Source organism: Oreochromis niloticus, linkage group LG16 (genome assembly GCF_001858045.2).
Source record: "Oreochromis niloticus isolate F11D_XX linkage group LG16, O_niloticus_UMD_NMBU, whole genome shotgun sequence".
In the NCBI taxonomy this organism is placed as follows: domain Eukaryota; kingdom Metazoa; phylum Chordata; class Actinopteri; order Cichliformes; family Cichlidae; genus Oreochromis; species Oreochromis niloticus.
Genome location: NC_031987.2, coordinates 32655116 through 32675561, shown reverse-complemented (window position 1 = coordinate 32675561; position 20446 = coordinate 32655116). Strand labels below are relative to the sequence as shown.

General features: G+C 40.9%; 1 protein-coding gene across 6 annotated transcripts in view; it reads left to right on the top strand.

Moving 5' to 3' along the window:
• The first annotated feature begins 5899 nt into the window (after window positions 1-5899).
• satb2 (SATB homeobox 2) overlaps window positions 5900-20446 on the top strand; it is a 64180-nt gene continuing 49633 nt past the window's right edge. For 2 of the 6 annotated variants that reach the window (XM_019353179.2, XM_019353175.2), the window contains exon 1: window positions 19514-20184. The gene's annotated coding sequence lies outside the window, so the exon portion shown is untranslated. Of the gene's footprint in view, window positions 5922-11843; window positions 11932-17977; window positions 18031-19512; window positions 20185-20446 lie in introns of those variants that run through there. The other 4 variants (XM_019353176.2, XM_019353178.2, XM_019353177.1 and 1 more) reach the window with 4 other exon arrangements.

Here is a 20446-nt window from a genome sequence, read left to right as displayed (position 1 = left end):
TGTCACCTTTTGTTTTCAGCCTCGTGTGTTGGACAACCAGCAAGCCCTGGTCACATGACCTCAGGGACCTGCTGGGAATGTATGGATGTAAAAATTCACTGATATATGTTGGTGCTTGTCCATGCAGAGCCCTGAAAGTCAAGGTCAAAACCTTGAAGTGGATTCTGAATTTAACGGGGAGCCAGTGCAGCTGAATCAGCAGGGGTGTGACATGGGAGTACTTGGAGGACTTGGTCAGAAGCTTTGCAGCAGCTGAACAACTTGCAGATGCTCCAAAGAGGCTTTACATAAACAAGTAAACAAAGAATTACAATAATCCAGGCGAGATGAAACAAATGCATGAATGATAATTTCTAATTTGGAGCGTGATACAACGGGACTCAGCTTAGCAATGTTTCTCAAGTGATAAAAACAGGAGCGGACCAGAGATTTAACATGAGCGTCCAAAGTCAGGGCTGAGTCACAAGTTACACCAAGGTTCCTGATAGACGGTTTGGCAAAAGTAGCAAGTGGACCCAAGTTTTCCATAACCCTAGGGAAAATTTTTTAGGAGCACAAACGAGGACTTCAGTCTTCTCCTCATTTAATTGAAGAAAGTTTTCAGCCATCCTACCTCTAGTGGAGTCTATGCACCTATGCAAAATCTGTAGCTTGGAAACATCTTGGGGCTTAAAGGAGATATATAACTGAATATCATCTGCATAGCAGTGACAAGTAGTGTAGGTTACAACGTAGGGTTTCAGAGGGCTTTGTGATTACATGTAACTATGGCATAGATTTCCTGCTGAAGTATAACTCCTAGAAAGTCATCTTCAGTGAAGATCCTAACCCTATGTTATCAGTTTTTAAAAAAATTCTTGCAGGTCCTAGCAATCAGGGGAGAAGCAAGTAATCATTCCTAGTCACACGACTAGGAATGATTAAGACTACTTAGGATTCAGGACTGGAGTTGGGGTCATTGGAATGATGGCTGCAATATTGAACTGTCCTCATGAGGAGTGTGTGCTTCAGTTTTGGTGAGTGAAATTCTAGTATTTTATTTGTATATTAATCAGTTAGGTGCTAACTAACTAGCATGTATTTGTGCATGTGCAGTGTCCATGATGGCTGCTTCCAAACCAGTCTTTGTAGTGTTAGCCAATAGCTTAGCACTCTCTCAAACATGGCCATTCCAGGCCCCAGCATAGTGGTGGAGGGGTCATGATCGTTTTGCAATGTCACACCAAACTCCTGTGTATGTGGGGTCATCTGTTCGACAGCTGCATTAAAATGCCTTTACTCTGCTGCTGCGCTGTTGGGTGCGGCAATCATCAAGGACAGAAAGAGAATCGTTTTTATCACCTTCCTGTTGGAGAAGATAAAAAAAAACTATTTATCTAATACAGCAGTGTCAAATAAAATGTATTATTAGTTATCAGTTAGTTGAATTTTTAAACTTACCAGGTGTCTGTTTCAAACAATATTTAATCATTTAACATTTTTACAATGAGGTTTTTTTCTCATCTTCTTTATCTGCCTCCTCAAGCACTACTCTTCTCATTTCCATCTCATCCTAACCCTCCTCAACTGAAGCCTCACTTCTGAACTGAAGTTAGGGTTCAGAAACATGTTTATTCTTGATAATGTTGCAACTGTTTATCGTCAGCAGGTTGAATATGTGACAAGAGACAATGTTTTTACATTTACTGTGTGTCGTACGGTTTGACAAGATTAAAACGGGATGCTGCTCGTGCAAATACTATACGTGACAATATTATCTTCAGACAATGAAATCATTTTAATTACAAGGAAAAAAGCCTCCTGTCTGCTCTTATGTCTCTGTTTCTGAAAGACAAAGCACAAGCTGACATTTTCCCCACAACACCATCAATCTGTTCAACTGAAGATCGAGTTTACCTCCGTACATCCTGCAGACTCCCTCACCTGTTTATCACCTTCATGTAATGCCCACCTTAAACTGTGACTAGCACCAGTTAACGTGGGCGTGTTTCCTAAATCAGCAGCCAGTGAAGGCGAAGCAGTAAACAGGATGCATGGAGATGTTTCCTGAACTGATTAGTGGTGTTGTGGGGAAATTATCAGCTCATGATTTACATTACAGAATCACAGGCGAAAGGCTTTTTTGTTTTTTTAATTCAAATAATTTTATCATCTGAAGATAAAATGCATTTGCACGAGCTGGAGATGGTAACTTTTTTTATGTCGTCTTTAATCTTGTCAAACCATGTGACACACTGGCAAACAGAGTGAAAGTGACACATCTGTGGATGTAACATCTGGAACAAGGAGAGTGGAATATGTAAACAAGTCTAACCAGTTAAAGTAAAAACTAGCTAACACCAGCTAAACAACAACATAGCGTTACAAGCTAATGTTATGTCAGCTAATTTTATACTCTAGCATCCTAAAACTCTTTTTCCTCTGATCAATCGTTTAAATTACTTTCCCATATTACGTCAGTATCAAAATGTGTTAAAAATCAGGTCCACTGACTCTTTCTTACAAAAATTACTGATAAGCATCCAAACCTTTGTAGGGCTTCAGGTCTTGTGCAGTATAATTTAGGAGTTGCTGATAACATAATGAGTGGTACCAGGGTCGCACTTCACAGCATCAACAAACAAAGTTGGGGGGAGTAAGTAAGCATCCATCTCCAGCCCTAATTTCTCCATATAACGAACAAGATGTTTGCCATTAAAGTGTTTTAATTCCTCTGAGAGAGTATAAACACTTGTTTGTTTGCTCATAGTTGCCATAGTTTATCTCATCAACGTAATGTTTAGTAGGTTTTTCACTGAATTGATGTGCCAAGTTTGTTATATGTCTAAAATGGCCGACAAATTAATGTCACGCGGTAAGCGGTCACGTCTGCAAAACATCAATAAACAAATGCCTGCAAACCAATGAACCTCCGCAATCAATGAACTGAAACAGTGTACAGAAGAGAGGGCCAAAAATCCTACACACGAGAAACTGATAAAGTCATACAAAACACTTATATATATTTATATATTTATACTGCATATACTACATAAAGATAGGTACACTGGAACGAGGCAGTAGCAAGTCAAGTAATTAAGTAAATATAGCGTAAGAAATATTAAGAAATATGTAAATAATTTTTACATGATACATGATGCATGATGCGATTTTAGGTGTTGCATAACTTTGTTTAAAGGAAATGTGACACAAATGCTACTGTAAGCAATTTTAAGTCAAGTCATTTTAAGCAGTGTGTTAATTCAATTCGATTTTATTTATACAGCACCAAATCACAACAACAGTCTCAAGGTGCTTTATATTGTAAGGTAGACCCTACAATAATAGATACAGAGAAAAACCCAACAATCATATGACCCCCTATGAGCAAGAACTTTGGCGACAGTGGGAAGGAAAAACTCCCTTTTAACAGGAAGAAACCTCCAGCAGAACCAGGCTCAGGGAGGGGCGGGGCCATCTGCTGTGATTGGTTGGGGTGAGAGAAGGAAGACAGGATACAGGATAAATCACAACAACAGATGCGTCACTGTCTTTATACTGTAAGGTAAAGATCCTACAATGATGCAAGGAAAACAGAGGAAACCCCAACAATCACATGACCCCTATGAGCAAGCGCTTTGGCGACAGTGGGAAGGAAAAACTCCAGTTTAACAGGAAGAAACCTCCAGCAGAACTGGGCTCAGTGATGGGCGGCCATCCATCTGGTAATTTTGTGGAAAAACAAATAATATTTCACCATCTTATATCGTAAATATGCTGAACTTTTCAGAGCATGGACCATATGGAGTAGAGTGTACAAAAATCTTTGTTCTTATATCAAACCATAGGCTCATTTTTTTTGTAAACTAGAAGAGGAGAACAGTCCTTATCACAATTATATAGCTAAAATATATGAATATTAATATTTATATTCATGAAAAAATATGTGGTACTTCTTGAAACTGAGAAAAACCACGTACGTACGATTTAACACTGGGAAATACTGTTTGTTTTTCCACAAAATTTCATAGAAATTATGTTGTACTTAAAATTACTTGCAGTATAATTTCGGTCTCATTTTCTGTAAAATACCCAGAAGTCGGTCACTATATAAAATTACACATGGCCTACTTAAATCTACATACAATGTAATTAATTCTTCTTCCACTGTAAAATACAGGAGGTTATGCATTACTTAAAATTGCTTACAGAATCATTTATCTCCTTTCCAGTAAAATACTTGATGTTTTACAATACTTACATTTACTCATGCAATAACTAACTTCACCCTGTCCTGTTGGCTCGTGTCTGTTCATACATGAAAACCTCCTGAATGGTTCAAAGAATGCAGCTTTAAGAAGAAGACTCCTCTGCAGCATATGACTGATTTTTTAAAGCCTTAAAGCAAAGGCACTTACCAAATTAGAAAACAGTATGAAGTATAATAGCAAAGTGGGACAAAAATCAAAAAAATGAGCTGAAATATGCTAAAAGAAAAAAAAGCTGCTGAGAGCAGAGGAGAACTGCAGACTTGAGAAGTCATGTGATCTGCTGTTGATCCAACGGAACATTGATGACTTTGTACTGACGGCATGTCTGTGAAACATACATCTCAGCGCTTACCTTTTCCTTCCACATTCATGTTTCTTACATATTCAGTGTGAGAGAGAGCAGGAGAGAGGGTAGAGTTCAGTCACTGGCATAGCTGTTTAAATCATCACTTCCTGTTCTCAATCCCACGTCTGCTTATCCATCACTTCATAGGCACGCATGTTAATGTGTGTGTGTGCTGATATGCCCGGGGTCTTATTGCACCGACTCCAGCTCCTCCCAGGGGTGGCGGCGGTAGGTGCAAAGGGGACTGCTCCCACAAGATACCCCTGAAATTATGGCCTAATCAGTTAGCCCCAAGAGCAGAGTCTTCCACAGCTTCCAGACACACACACAGACAGACAGACAGAGCCTCAGGCCTACAACAGCTTTACCCTCCCTCCTCCTCTACCCACCACACAACCCTAGACCTGGCCTTGTCCCTGCAAGGACCCTTCTCCCTCTTTCTCTCATCACGATGAGATAAAACAGGTCCAGCTCCGGTTTAAGAAAAGTGTCGGCTCTTAACTTCCCTAAGCATTGCTCTTGTCTAGTCTGCCTGGCCAACTGCTCTCTCCACGTGCACACACTTTTTCCTGTATTTGCAGACACACTATAGAAGATGTAGTTTCATGCTCTTTACAGACTGAACCAGCATATTTGATCCAGAAAAAGGACTCAGCTACCAACTGGAGTGGATTTACACACTTTTAAGAGCTGAGTAAGGTCCATAAACTTGAAGTACATGAAACCATTTCCAGCTGCACCGTAGAATAAAAAAAAGCACGTCTCCCTGGGTGGAAAATAGAAAGTTCTCTTGTTGTTTCTGACACTGACACTATGTGACACGACACTAATCAACTGAATTATATTAGGCTTCTATTACAGTTACCACACTTTCTATCAAAATGACCAAACATGCCAGTTTCCTGATTTCTGTTTTAATATTTATTGTTGCTGCAAAGTGTTTTTGCATAAATCATCACAAAAGTATTGCAGCCGTTCCCCTGGTTATAAAAGACGAATAGCACCGTGAGAAATAAAACAATGGCATGATATCACTTTGGCACCTCATTTTATTTCAACAAGTATCTGGTTTTTCCCTGGATCATTAATCTAAACACACACACACACACACACACACACACACACACACATATTTGGATCCATAGCACTAATGTGATGCTTTGTCAACTAAATCATTGCAACTCTGTGTGGTTAATCAATGACACATGGCAGGTTCTGGCAGCGTCAGACTTTCACCATTCCCGTCATCTGCCTTGTCATTCCAACTCCTCCACTACCAGCCCCCTGACACACACACACACACACACACACACACACACACACACGTACACGCACATGCACACCCAGCTCACGTGCCAAACCAGACCACTCGGCATTCATATTAATGCTTCTGTTTCCTCTGAGCAGCTCCATCAGTCATTATCGCCTCGCTCAGGATTCCCATTTCTTTTCATTTCACAGCTTTTGCAAAACATTTCACACACTCATGCAAATATTTGCGTGCACATGTGTGTATACACACAGATTTACACAAGCAAAGAATTTTATTAAATGCAACCGTTTTTCTTGAGCATTTATGTGAGTCTGTCATATGTAAAAGAGGCAAAGAAAAGCAGGTGCTGCATCCGCTCAGAAAAGGAACTGCACACGATAAATCATTTTATTAGTTGGGAGGGACATTAGAAAATAACCTGAAGGGCGTGACTGAGGAAAGGAGGTGAAGGAGGCAGGAGTTGAGGAGGAATTATCCGTATCTGGTATCTGTGCCGTGATTATTTGAACAGCAGTTATAAAGCCATAAGGCCTGGCCCTGGTTCCTGAACATGTTGATTTTAAACCTCCCTGGACTGTAAATAATGACTGATTAAGTGGATACTCTCTTTTTCTTTCAATCTCTCATACATGTTCACCTCTGTGGTCCACCACACCCCCCAAATATGTTCTGTATTAGAGGGTACATGTTGAGTGATTGAAGTATGAAAATGAAAGAGGTGGGTGGCCGGCCGACCACCACACTCAGAGGAGACCTGTGACGCACACAGAACTATCCTCTGATACCATTAGCATACCTCTGCTGGCACAGCTACAGTCAGCACCACGGCCTCCACAGCTCTCTAATGTGGCTGCACCACAGAAGAGTCTGGAGGCCAAAGCTGATAGACACACCAGGGCCCGTATCCCTAAAGAATCTTTGTGCAAAAAGTGGCTCCTAGCGGCCAAATTCTAAGAAAATTCTCAGAGTCATGACGTTTTCTTAGAATTTCCCCTAAAAGTGACACGATAATCCCAGTTAATATAAAAGCTATTCCTCAAGATTCCTAGCGCTTAAAAGGGCTCCTAAGGCGAGATCTGCTAAGAGCAGGGAAGAGGACTTTTAGTGGCTTAGGAGTTCCTCTAAGCAGCTGCACAAAATGGCCAACAGAAGAGGCAGGAGAGATACCTTTATGTTCGTTCACCAACTGGGCCAGCAACAAACCTTGCTCCTCAGTCCAGTTCGGCTTGCGAGTCCTTTTTTTCTCCATTTTCTGTGTTTGTAGGATATTTGTTAACAAGCCTTTACAAATAGACCAGCCAGCAATCACAGACATTGATAAAAGCTGAGCCGCGTTACCCTCGTTAAGACCACACTGGACTTGTAACGTTGTGATTTCTACTTCATTAGGGACAGCCCCTTGAGATAGGCCATCTTGTTTTCAATGGGGTCCATATGGGAGTGAAAGTACAAAATATGCCAGCTAGGATATTGATATGAGCAAATAAGACACGAATCATTATTTGAACAGGGTGTAATGAGTTTAAGTTTTCACATATTTTAGATTCTAGTGTTAGGCTATAACCCCTACAGCTTACTATTCATTTTCCAGATATTTTCTTGAATGTGAAATATTATTTACAATTACAGTCAGCATAAGATTAGAGTGTATAATTATGTTTATTGATTTGAGGGTACATCCTTTGCTCATTCTCACCAAAAGCTCATTTCCATCAAACTTGTAGGATCAACCAATCACGGCTTTTGAAATGATGACTCATACCTAGCAACGGGGTCAACCACACCTCCTCACTAAGATAGGATTTTCCATCCATTCCTTGCTCAGAGTTCACTGAAAATGTTCTGGAATCACTTCTAAGCTAAAACTCCTGGCAAGGAACTTTTAGGTTAAGTTAGGAGCTCTCTGAGAGGATTCTCAGAATCTTTAGGGATACAGGCCCAGATCTGTGGACATGTTTGATACACGTCCACATCATTCATACAACCTGAAATATCGCTGTGCTGAAAATAAAATAACTGATGGATGAAATTCACATTCTCTCTGGTTAATTTGTGTGTTTCACCTGTGAGACATCTGAGGACCAAATATACATAAATGTAAGTTTACCACATGTATAATAAGTGTTATGTTCATATTAGATTTTGTAATAAATACAAATTCAATTAAATTTAATTAGACCTCATAAGGGTTCAAACTCTTAACATCGACCAGCTCACTGGTGACCTGGCTTTTATAGATTTCAATATTTCACTAACTACGAGATGTTACACTTGAAATAATAATCACAAACATTTTGGCATCACAGTATTTCTGTTAAAGGGATTTCCACCCCTTTTTATAGGATGTCAGTCAAACCCAAATCCAAAGTGGATTGATCATCACTATGAATGGAAATCCCAGTAGTCCAGTTCCTTGGATTGTTAGCTGCTTGCCTATCGATCCCGCTTATCGGTTCCACTCACACTTGTGCTACAATCAGTTTGTATGTTGGAGGAGTAAAATAGTGCTCTGGATATGGACTGGACTGCATCCAAGACAGAGTCAGCTGTATTATGCTGCTAACACAGCTTCGTCTCATTGCAAGCATCTGCACACACAGCATGCTAACGCTAACAATATAGCTGAGTAGATGTCAACCCAGCAACCAGACCCAGAACTTCAACAGGTAACAATCAGCCTCTGTTTCTACCTGTTCATGTTTCTAAAGTAGACTCACCTACAGTAAGTATGTTTGTGCTGGTTTTCATCTTTGATACAGGTTTTGTGAGATATAACAGATGGGACTGTGTACAAAAAACATCTTTATTTTCTTGGAATAACATGAAGGATTTGGGGTTAAATATTACTTCAGCTATTTAATCCTCCGAGGTCTAAGTAATACATTATATTTTATCTGTTTTATTGGAATGATTTCGTCAATTTTAGCTGTTTTAGCATTAGAGGATATTTTATGGTGGTTTGAAATTCCCCTGTGTGACAGTAATAAAGTATCTATCTGTTTTTAAAAACAATATAAATAGTTGTTGACATGTGTCAATTAGAATGATTATTTTAACGATTTACAAAACACAGATTACATGTTCAAATCAGTAGGAGTTGGAGTTTGGGGTCATCACTAAGTCTTTATCACTGCTCGCTCATAGAAGCCAATGACACCAAGCTCCCAGGACACAGTTTTGGTGCTTGGAACTCCGCAGCTCCGCTCTGTAACATGACGTGGTCAAATTACTGTGGTTCCTCAACACGTCCACTTTGCAATCACACCAAAATTTAACTAGCTGAGTTGGTGAAATGGGGGCATCCTGTTAAAAGTACCACACTTAAATTCAATGAATGAATGAGCCAGTTCTTTCAAAACTAACTGTAAAGGCATTTCTAAGGGACTGAAAATCAGAATCAGAATACTTTATTAAGGAAACTATGTGGTTACAGTTGCTCCAACACAAGAAAAACAGTAACAGACTGAACTATATTAAATAATACAATATATTACAAAGTTACAAAATATGAGAAATAGCTCTAATATATTCAAATAGCTTAATTGTAAATATCCAGAATATTACAGAGATTAAACATATACCACTGACATTTTACTTTAACCTGTAAAAATTAGTTTTTTTCCCTGTATAGGATGTGCAAAAGGGTGTAACTATCACAGTGTGTAAGGTGCATTAGATGGAGGAGTTGTACAGGATGGTGATTTCCTGCCTGTGGCTGATTTTCCTCCCACTGAAGTTTTACTTTACACACTTTCGTCTGTGTAATATATTTACCATAGATTTAATTAATAAATACATTTGCTTTTCATATTTTGAAAATGTGACAGAATCACAGGCAAAGGCAGGAGATAAGTGTAGGACTGGGGTGTGGAGTGGCACACTGAATCACATACATTTTATTACTGAATCCTGATTATTGATTTATTCATGAAATAATAAATAATATTAATTATTAATTTTTTATGAAGTAGAAATGCAGCATCGCAAAAACAATACAAATTAATAAATAAATAAAATTAGGAGAGTATTATTGAGCAACATTACATGGTCAGGTTTTAAGCCATAATTTGTGTTTACTCGTCCTGATAACTCATTGTAGGCCGATTGCATATATAAGCATGTTTGGGTATTTCCCTTTTTAAAATTGTTCTTAACATTCTCATTCATTCATTTCAGTAAAGTACATGAGAAGCCCTCCTCTGTGGTCTCAGATCAAACTGCAGCCACTCACTTGTGATTCCACCAAGTACAAAAACTGTCACAATGACTTTCAACTCTATTTTATTTACTGAAGCCACTTCGAGCTGCATAACTCAGGTAAGCATGGCAGGAAGTCAGGCACAGCAAAAGGACACCAGGAGTGTTTCGCTGATGTGAATTAAAGCTGCACAAAGAATGGAACAAATCTAATTCCAGGTATCAACATTGCTGACATGCAAGCAGTGAATTTCACTTGTATTCATTGAAAATAATGTCAGGCATTTAATTACTTTTATCCTAAAAAAAGTTGACAACACATTTTTAAAGTGAAGGTAAATATTTCTTAATAAATGTATTTATTTCCTGCATATCATTTGCTAGTTGCCCAACCCTAACCCGCCTCTTAACCTGCATAACTAGTAATATTTAATTTTTGTTTTTAGTAAATTGTTCTGCCAAATTTTGGAAGTGAGGGAGAATTGAATATAATCACGCTAGAGGACACGCGTCCACATTTACATGAAAAAAAAACCCCCCTCCAAAATATGGGGTTATGGTAAAATCGCCTAATTAGATTTCAGAGAATTAATTCAGGAAAAACACATTTAAAAAAAAATCAAATAAAAATAATCAATAAACCAAAACAAACAAACCGATGTTGATATCTAATTAAAAGATAAATTCCTTTCATTTACACACAGTGCTTTAAAAAAGGATTTGGCTTTTGGGAGGTGTGTTTATTGACTACATTATCACACACCGGTTGCTTATAATTACACTCAAAATACTGTGTAATGGTCACGCTGTAGATGCTGGTGTCCACATGTGCCCAGGAACTGCTGCAGAAAGATGGCTAAAATATTGGGTTTGTTTTATTACATTAAAGAAATTAATGGTAAAAACATTCAAACAAACCAACAAAATCTAAGATTTTAAAATGAAAGAGTAGCAGTCCATGTCCCAGTCTGCTCAAACTAGCAAATATGGATCCAAACCTGTGTTTTCTGGAGAAAAATGTAAATGAAAATGTAAAGAAAGTGACAAGGTAAAACATTCCACTGAACCACAGTAACATGCATAACTAAATCTCTCCATGTTCTCCTGCACATTAGAGGATAAAGAGAGCAGCAGTGGGGGCCAGCTGAGCTCCTGTCCTCCCTGTAGTGGGATAACATTTCACCAGTTTAGATTAGTTCACTCAGGGCCCATCAACACATGTGGAAGTGACCCTCAGACGGCTCTCACAGGCCTTGTGGCTGAGCAGTGTGTGTGTGTGTGTGTGTGTGTGTGTGTGTGTGTGAGCGAGACAGGAAGTGCACAGACCAGCTGATGCAGTGTGTGCTATGTTAACCCGTCCAAGGGCAGCACAGCAATAACAAACACAAGATCACAGCACTGAGGTCACCTCTGACCCCGCAGACTCGGCGCAGCCAGCCTGATCGCTCTGACGGCCGCTCAGGAATCCCACAGAACACACACAGACACAGACATTTGCGTATTTACACACACTAAATACTCAACGGGCCAGTATAGGTTTCCTTCGGTGCGTGTTTTCAATCATTGACTTCCTTTAGACAAATCAAAAGGATTTACTCTAGGAGACAAAAGCTTCTCTGCTGGTGTCTGACAGTAAATGATTGACATTTACTTTGAATGCAGTGGCTCCACCCACCCAGGGGGGAGACCTGCAAAGTGAAACCATCCACTACACTATACCCCACACACCCTTGTTTACCTGCAAGGCTGTTTGCTCGTCTGTGTCCTGGTGGTCGAAGAGCCGGAGATGGGATGTGTGGGAAAGCTGTGACAGGGACCGTGGAGCATACGTGTCCAGCAGCCTCCGAGGACCAGCATGCTTCACGGTAAGAGCCCGTATGCGTGTTTTGTGGGCGGGCTTCTCGTATGTACAGTTTTACCCCCAACCCTGTTGCTTCAGTTGGTTGCAGTGTGACCTGTGACCTCTCTCTGATTCCATTTTTCACTCTCTCCTCTACCCCAGCAGACACTTTTAAAGCATATCCATTTCCTGCACACATCAGGCCGCTCTGGACACGGGGCTCTTAGGAATACGAGGCTGACCGCCTTGTTTATTAGTACCGACAGCTTGACGTGGGGAGTGTTTGCCAGCGTGATTGTGTCAGCCTTAGAGCGACGCAGAAACGCAGCTGAAGTTGAAGTGGTTTTACGAGTCAGTGTGAGTGCAAGGACAAATGATCTTAGAGCTAGAGAGCATTTTATTTTACTGGCATGGCTGTCCTGTCTGTTAGGCATCTCAATCTAGGGGATACAGGATACATTTCATGGTGGGGGGAAAACAAAAAGGCAGCGAGAGGGCTTAATTTTTAATTTTACCGAGGCTAAATATTAAAGGCCAAACTGCAGGAGAAATTAGGCTCACCTTTTTTGATGAGTCCACCTCATTTGTCTGCGGCCCTTAGAGAAGCTCTTTCCCATATTTCCTAACAGATTTAGTGCAGTTGGTGGTGAACGCCTGGACAGCTGAGCTCTGCGTCTGGCTCTGTGTCCATTTTGGAAGAGAATCCCTCTGGCAGGTCAAGTAAACCCTGGCCCCTCAAACACTGAACACACTTTCCAAACCTCATTACAGAGACCTCCGCTGTTTTGTTGCTCATGGGCGCCAATCAAAGCCCCCTCTCCTCCTCCTCCTCCAATTCTTTTCAAATGAGAATTGAATTTCTTTTTCTTTTTTTTGTTTATGTTATCATTTGTAAATCTTACCAGAAGTGGACCATGAGGCACAAGAGAAGGGAGCTCGTACACACTTTAATGAAGTATTTATAGATCATTCCAGCTGTCAAATACTTGTGCCCAATGACATAGTGCAGAGTGCTGACGCTCACAATTGCCTTTCTCCCTCCAACTCGCTCCCCCCTCGTTAAGCAGCCGGATTTGATTTCAGGTAAGAACTTATTGGGAGGAAAAGAGGTGGCGGGGGCTGCCAGCGAGGGCCACGGCTTTTACCGAAAGGAAAACAGTCTTCTGTGTTGTATATCGGAGCTCAAGGAGCCCAGACGCTGAGACCCCGAAATAGGCATGAGGGCATTATAGCTGGTGTTTCTGAAAGATGCAATTTGCTCCCACGACGAACCTCCTGCACTTTGTTTTGGAATCTAAAGGTCAACCTGTTACTGCCAAGTCTGTTAAATGATTCTGACTTGATTTTCCTTGGATATGTGTGCCTCAAAGGGAAAAAAAAGTTGAATCTGCTCTTGAATTCCTTAATAATTCTGGATTAATGCCAGTGTTCAGGAAAAGGTAAAATCTGCAAAGGGTTTCTATGTTTGGATTTTTTGGATCATTTTCTAAAGCTGGTCAGTGCAAAAGCATTTTAGCCACTTTCAGTAGAAATAGCAGCAGTGATTATACTTCATCAGCTGCTATTAGGAAGATTTGGGTTCTCTGATCCTAATGCAACGCTTTTCCATCATCATAAGATCTAATCAGCCAAGGAGTCTTGCCAATCTGGCAACCCTACAAAACTACCGTCTTAGGTCTTAGAAGTTATTACAGCTTTTCTCATTTTTATAATGTTCATAATATGACAGTATATAGTATAAAAATATAATCATATTACATATATAATATGACACTAGGTGTTCTATCTATCTAATTGGTTATTAATATTAAACAGTCAGCATTTTTTAATATATATATATATTTATTTTTATATAATCCCCCCCCCCCTCTTCAAACTGGTGTTTGTGGTGCTAATGCTTTCAGAGTAAAAGCAGTGATCCAGTGAGAAATGGTGTGAAGGTGCAATAATGGACTCGTAAGTCGTGACCTCTGCATGGAAGCAATTTGGAAAAAAAGGTTGAAAGTGCCGTAAAAGACAAATTAATCCTCGACGGAAAGGAGATACATCCTTTAAAAACAAGCCATTTGGGCCTCATTGGCCCATAATCTACGCTTTAAATCTCACAGCATTTTCGGAGATGACGTATTAGACAGAGTCAAAAAAACAAAACTAACTTCAATATTCCGTTCATTAAGTGTCTTAACGGGATACTGTTGGAGCAGTGAGGTGGCCTGCTTTAAGCTTCAGGCCCGTACCTTTCATTTCCCCTCATTCGCTCCAATAACGCAAAGCGCAAACAAACAAATGTGAAATGGGTGTTTGTGGAAAAACGTATTTATGTTCGCTCGGAGCTTTTTGTTTAATGGTCTGCTTCGGGTCACAGGCCTGCTGTTCGTTAGGGCTGACTTACTTTCGTTTTCAATTAGCGCTGATTCGAAACATGGCCGCTTAATTTAGCGGAAAAACTGGAAAACGCAAGTTACAACACGTTTGAGTCGGCCCTAACGGAACGCCACAATGTAGTATTAATACTAATACTACAACTATTACCACTAATAACAATAAATCCAAATTACATTCAGCAAAACAAGTGAGTTTATAAATATTTTTAAATGATATTAATGACGCAATATTAGGTTGGACTTTTTCATCTTTTACATTTTATTATTGTTATTAATAATATCAATATCAACAATAACAACAATAATAATAATAATAATAATAATAATAATTATTATTATTATTGTTATTGTTATTGTTATTATTATTGTCAATATTATTACTTATACTACTGCTCCAATTATTATTATTATTTTTGTTATTATTATTATTATTAAATACTATGTCGGTCCGATTTTGTTTGTTATAAAATCAGCAATGCTGGCATTTTGGAATTTTACAATATTTCCGACATCATTTCTGCCTCTATTAATTTCACAGTTTTTCTTCTCTTTTTAATTTTTGGGTCAGTTTATATCTGAGAGAATTATTTCCACCCTTCTTTCACCATTCACGTCAATAATTGATGTTTTCTGTGGAGTTAAGAAACACGTGGTCTCATCAGGAAGTCCAGAAGAAGCTCCAGTCAAGAGTTTCCCTTATGTTTTGTATATTTTCTAAAAACGTATATTTTATTTATTTATTTTATGTTTTTATAAAGAAAAGAATGTACGACAGCCTGATCGGTGATCAGCTTCATGCTGTCTGTCAGTTCGTACTCCGTGTTGCTTTTTTGTGTATTGATCCTAATTTGTCATTATGGCAGTACTTTCCATTAAGGATCAGACATCTAAATTAAGTAGTGTTTGTCTTGCACACATGTTTTTTTTGTTTGTTTTTTTAATTAAAGCAAATCTGTATTTAAAAAGAAAAAAATTTAAAACTATTTCAGATTTACTTGTATTTGTTTTTCAGAAAGAAAAAAAAGTCAGTATCCAGTCAGTGTTTGGCGCTTAGTTCTAACAAATTTTTTAAGCGTTTCTAAACTCGCTGAAATCCATCTCACGACTCAACCGCGGCACACAACCGCTGACGGCTTCCCATCAGGACTTGAGCCTCTGCTGTCCTCTGCTGTGCCTCTCTTTTCTTCTTCACCACACAGCCGCGCTGTTCGCACAAGTGACGCCTCCGCCTCTGGCCCGCACTTAACAAGGTGACAACAGGCGGCTGGAAAGCCATACGGAACCAGATGGCAAATGCACGGCACGGCCTGAGTGGTGCACGAAGAGCGATGTGAAACATGCACTCGTGATCAAACACAGAAATATGACTACGTCTAAGCAAAACAGCTCAGAGGAGCACTTAGATGCTGTCACTGAGATAAAGGGCTAGAAACGGGTTTGCGCTGTGCGTCAGTATTTGGTTGCGCAGGGGCGTTTCCAGAATATTTTGAAATGGGGTGACACGGGGTGGGGGTGGGGGGCAATAACAAAACATTTGATCAGGAATAAATTCAGTGCCAAGAACTGGAAGGCAGTGGGCTTTATATTGTTTTACAAAGTGATTGATCAATTTGCTCAAGCAAAATCATCATCCTGCTTAAGCAGCATAATAGTGGAAAGCTACGGGCTTCAAATATATAAATATACTGCAAGTACTTAAAGTAAAAGTACTCGTTAAATCATATGTGCATTATTTCATCATGATTATTGATTCATCAATGTATAGAAGTTTTTATGTAGTTGTTGGCAGCTTCATCTCTACATGTAATACACAGCATATTAGCATATTTACACTTTAAAATGTGTAAACATAATCTGTGAATAAAGCTATAAAAATAATAAATAATATTAAGTACACAGTAAAATTTTTGAATCCAAATATAGATGAGTGGGAGTATAAAGCCGCAGTAAAGTGAGTAAATGTCCGCCGGTACATTCCATCAGCGGCTCTTTGTTCGCGCTCATCAGGTGGCACCGGGCACTGTGAGATTAATGACGCTCTGGTGCAAGGCCCTTGCTAACCCCACGGTCCCCACAACGGACATGCTCCTGCGCCTATAAGCTTCCACTGTGTAAACTCGAGGCTGAAACAAACCGGTCTTATTTATTAATGCGTCATTTTCGCCTGATCCAAGCCAGACGCATTCTTCTCCAAATGATTCCGCTGACTTCTTGAATTTGAAATGAGTTTTGCGCCGGAGGTCTGCTCTGTTTAAAATCACAGGATCCCTTTCTATAAATTGCTCTGCTCCCTAGATGTGAAACGAGAAAAATGCATATATTTATTTATTTATTTTGGGGTGGGTGGGGTATCCTCGGGGCCTTTACCTGCCCGACAGATGCGGTCTCGCTCAGTAATGATACCTGTAGCACATTAGTCTTTAATCACTCGCGTTCTGCTCGAGCTTTTCGATCTGCGGAATCAATTATTCACGCCAGTCCCTTGAATTTGTTTCCATCGGGAATATTTCAGGGATCAATTTTTCATTCTATTCGACAGATTTTTTTTTTAATTCTTATGTTTTTGCGCTTGTTTGGCTTCGTTCCTAGATTCCGAGTTCCCCAAGAAGTGGAAAATAGATAGAGGGAAAGATCTGAGTGAGTGATGCAGCGGAGAGTCTCTGTCCCCCCGGCCTTTAATAATTCAGAGCGCCTGCTGCAGCGGTGTCTTCGCATGAGGAGGTGAAAGCCACATGATGCGGCTTGTTAACGGGACAGTTCTTTGGGTAAATACAACACGCTCGGGCCCCGTTTAACTGCGGAAAAAACTCGGAATTTAACTACACAATAAGAACCCATTATATCTGTTTTTTTTTCTTGAGCCAAACGAAGTACTTTAAATATTTAGATACGCGGAGAAAACCAAAACTCCGACTCTGAATCTATTCTGGTGATCCTTGCTCCAGATCTGCAGTGATTACACATTATATTTTGTTTTATGCAACTTTCCTTTGAACAGCCTGGTTTAGCGCAGATGGATTATAAAAAACTGTGAACACGACGCTGCTCACAACAGCGATTTAAAAAAACAAAAAGAAAAAAATAGCTGACAAAGGGGAATTAAAAACGAAAAACGAAGAGAAATTCAGACGACGTTCGTCGTGTATTCAAGACTTTAATTAATTTCAAAATAACATTCTGACATAAATACACATAATAGCTCAGGGCGCATGCGTTTTTTCTGGTATTGAGGGGAAAGTTTGGAGCGCGTTATTATCCAAAACCGCGCTCACTCTGCCTCCAGCAGCCTGCATGTCTGATAAGAAACAAAGCTTTAAACGGACTTTAACGCTCCTGTTTTGAACGTCTAACGAGCTCTGCGAGAATCCAGCACAGCCAGAATAAACCAACAAATGTGCTCGTTTTCACCAACCGTCTGACATTTCATGAAATGTTCAATAAGCTCTTATCACTCTCGCTTTTACGCACACACTCTTTGTCATATCGCCTCTAAGAGGCCTGTATTTGTTGCACTCCCACGCTGTTGCCCCCCCCCTCCCCCCTCCTCCTTGCGAGCGCAGACATCACCGTCATTATCATATTTAATATTATTGACGAATGAGCGCCGAGAAGCGGACTGGCTCTCTGCCACTTAATTCTCGCTTCGCTTCTCTGGTCCCGCTTAATTCTCGCTGCGCATCTGCGGGAGCTGGCGGTGCTGCCAGGTGTCTTCACGTTCCCGCCGAGGTCTCGGAGGAAAGGTGAGTGAAAAGATGTGTCTGTTGTTGTTTTATGGTTTTGGGGAGAGTGTTAAAGATAATCGCCCTCTTGGTGGAGAGTGGGGAAGAACCAACGGGCGTCTGTCTCTTAATGAAGCCCTGCGGAGTTTAGTGTCTTTTTCACGATTGATCTTCGCTGTGACTCTGTGGTCACGCGCCACTTTCTACCTGTTACTAACAGATCTCCAGTATGCAGGCCTGTGCCGCCTCCTTTCCCCAGCAGGCAGGCGTACTGCTTGCGCACACTTTATATCTGTTTTCGTGTTGTTGTTGGACCCCGCTGCCTCCCCCAGTCCTGAACCCAGAGGCCGAGAGTGAGAGAGAGCAGTAATGCGTGACCCCGCCTCCCCCTTCTCCTCGCCCACCACCTCTTCTCCTCACCGGTGCCCACACGGTTACTTGCTCCATGCAAACGCTGCAGCCAGCAGTGCGTTGCTGTTGCAGATGTTGTAAACCGATGGCTTCCTTTCTCTCAGTTCGAATGTGCGTGCAACAATGTGCGCGAGAGCCTCTATATATTTGCAGTTTACAGTGAGCCTGCATGCAAATGTACGTGCACGCAAGCCGGATAGGACGCGGAGAGCAGAAACAGGAGTGCCTTTAAAATAGTTCAAAAAACAGCATTAAAATAAACATCAGAAATACAATCTTGAAGGTTTTCACGCAGAACTTCAGCACAGCTAAAACAAACAAAAACAAATCTCATTCTCACCTACATTTGTTCCACATTTTTTCTGTCTTGCGTGACTTCGTGACAACGATATTTTCAAAACAAAGGTAAAAAAAAAGCCTTTAGGTCATTTGACCCTAGCTGGCTCCCTTATCTATTAGACAGGGCGCAGTGGCATCTGTCTGTCAAGTCACAGGTTTATCATTAACAGGGATCCCACAGCACTGCCCACTGCTGTTCTATTGAGCCATCTAATAAGAACAGAGAGAGAGAGAGAGAGCTCATCCTTGACTTATTATTAGGCTACTTATTAACATGTATCAGCACATGGACTTCAGCTCGGATGATACTGACATGCCTGAGGGTATTAGAGGAAAGCTGCGGCGCTGATAGCAGCGCGATAAGTTATTGCTGCGTGAGGCACAATCATTCTAATCGAAGAAAAGGTGACAGCAGAGCGCACGCGTCAAGGTCGCTCTGATAGGTGGGCGCATGTTATGGCACAGAGATCTGAGGGAGATATGAGTCAGGAAAACTCAGCTGCTCCTCTTTGCGAGGAGAGATCATAAAGTCCGAACAACCCCACCCCCTTCCCTTCATCTGAATCTCCAAAGACTTCAAATATGAAGGAAGAAGAAGAAGAAGAAGAGCTCTGTTGGACACTCGTGTTTCATTTGTATGTCCTGTGAGAGAGATCCGGCCCACAAAACGCGTTCATGGGTTAGATTAGCCGCTTTTGACGCCCCCTCTCCACCCTCATTCGCTTCCCTCCGCTTTTGTCTCTCCTCCCTTCTCTCCTCCCTCTTACAAGTCAGCGCGCCCGTTGGCACAGGAAAGATTGAAAGTGACATACACTGATTAGAAACCGGTCCTCTGCGCTGTTAAACCCCGCTGTGACACTGCAACTCGAACTTCGCTGGTTTTTTTTCTTTTTTTTCTTTTCGGTCAGATTGCTTTTCTTTGCCCGGATTGTAGAGCGTTTTCTTCGCGGTGCGTCGCGCTGTTTGTGAGCCTTTTCTCTCTCTTCCGAGGATGAAGCCATGAGTTTAGAGGAGAGCACACTTGTGCCACAGAGACGCCTTTTGAGCTAAAAGGCGGGCAGACGCTTTAAAGAGGGGACGAAGGTTTACAAAAAGAGCCGAACACATTTACGTGTGCGCGCTGCTGTCCACAAACTCTCCTTTTTCTTTCCTTCTCATCTCCGCTCGCTCCGCTGCTTTGCGCGCTATCCACACAGACACAGACACACACACACACACACACACACTCAAAACCTCCAGCCTTCACCACCAATAAACCAACTTTTCTTCTCTGTGGATCTCCTGCGCGGTCTCGACTCCAGACCCAGCAGCACAGGACCCGCGTGATCCAGGAGTCGAATCAAAGCCCAGCCCTGGATTCAATACTCCTGATCAATGGACAGAGCCTCCTCAGCGGGCAGCAGCGCTACAGACACGTCGTAAACAGTGAGTACACACACACACACACACACACACACACACACACACACACACGGACTGTCAGTAGCAAGTCTCTACTGAAGACTGTAAGATCATGTAGATATTTCTCTGTAAAGTCCAAACAAATGCTACACAATCCAACCAGCCGACAGGAAACTCCAGGGACTTTGATTTTATGCTTCCTTGGGAAAAGTGAGTGATTCATAACAACAACAACGACAACAACAACAACAACAACAATAATAATAGCTATGGATATTAGTAAAGG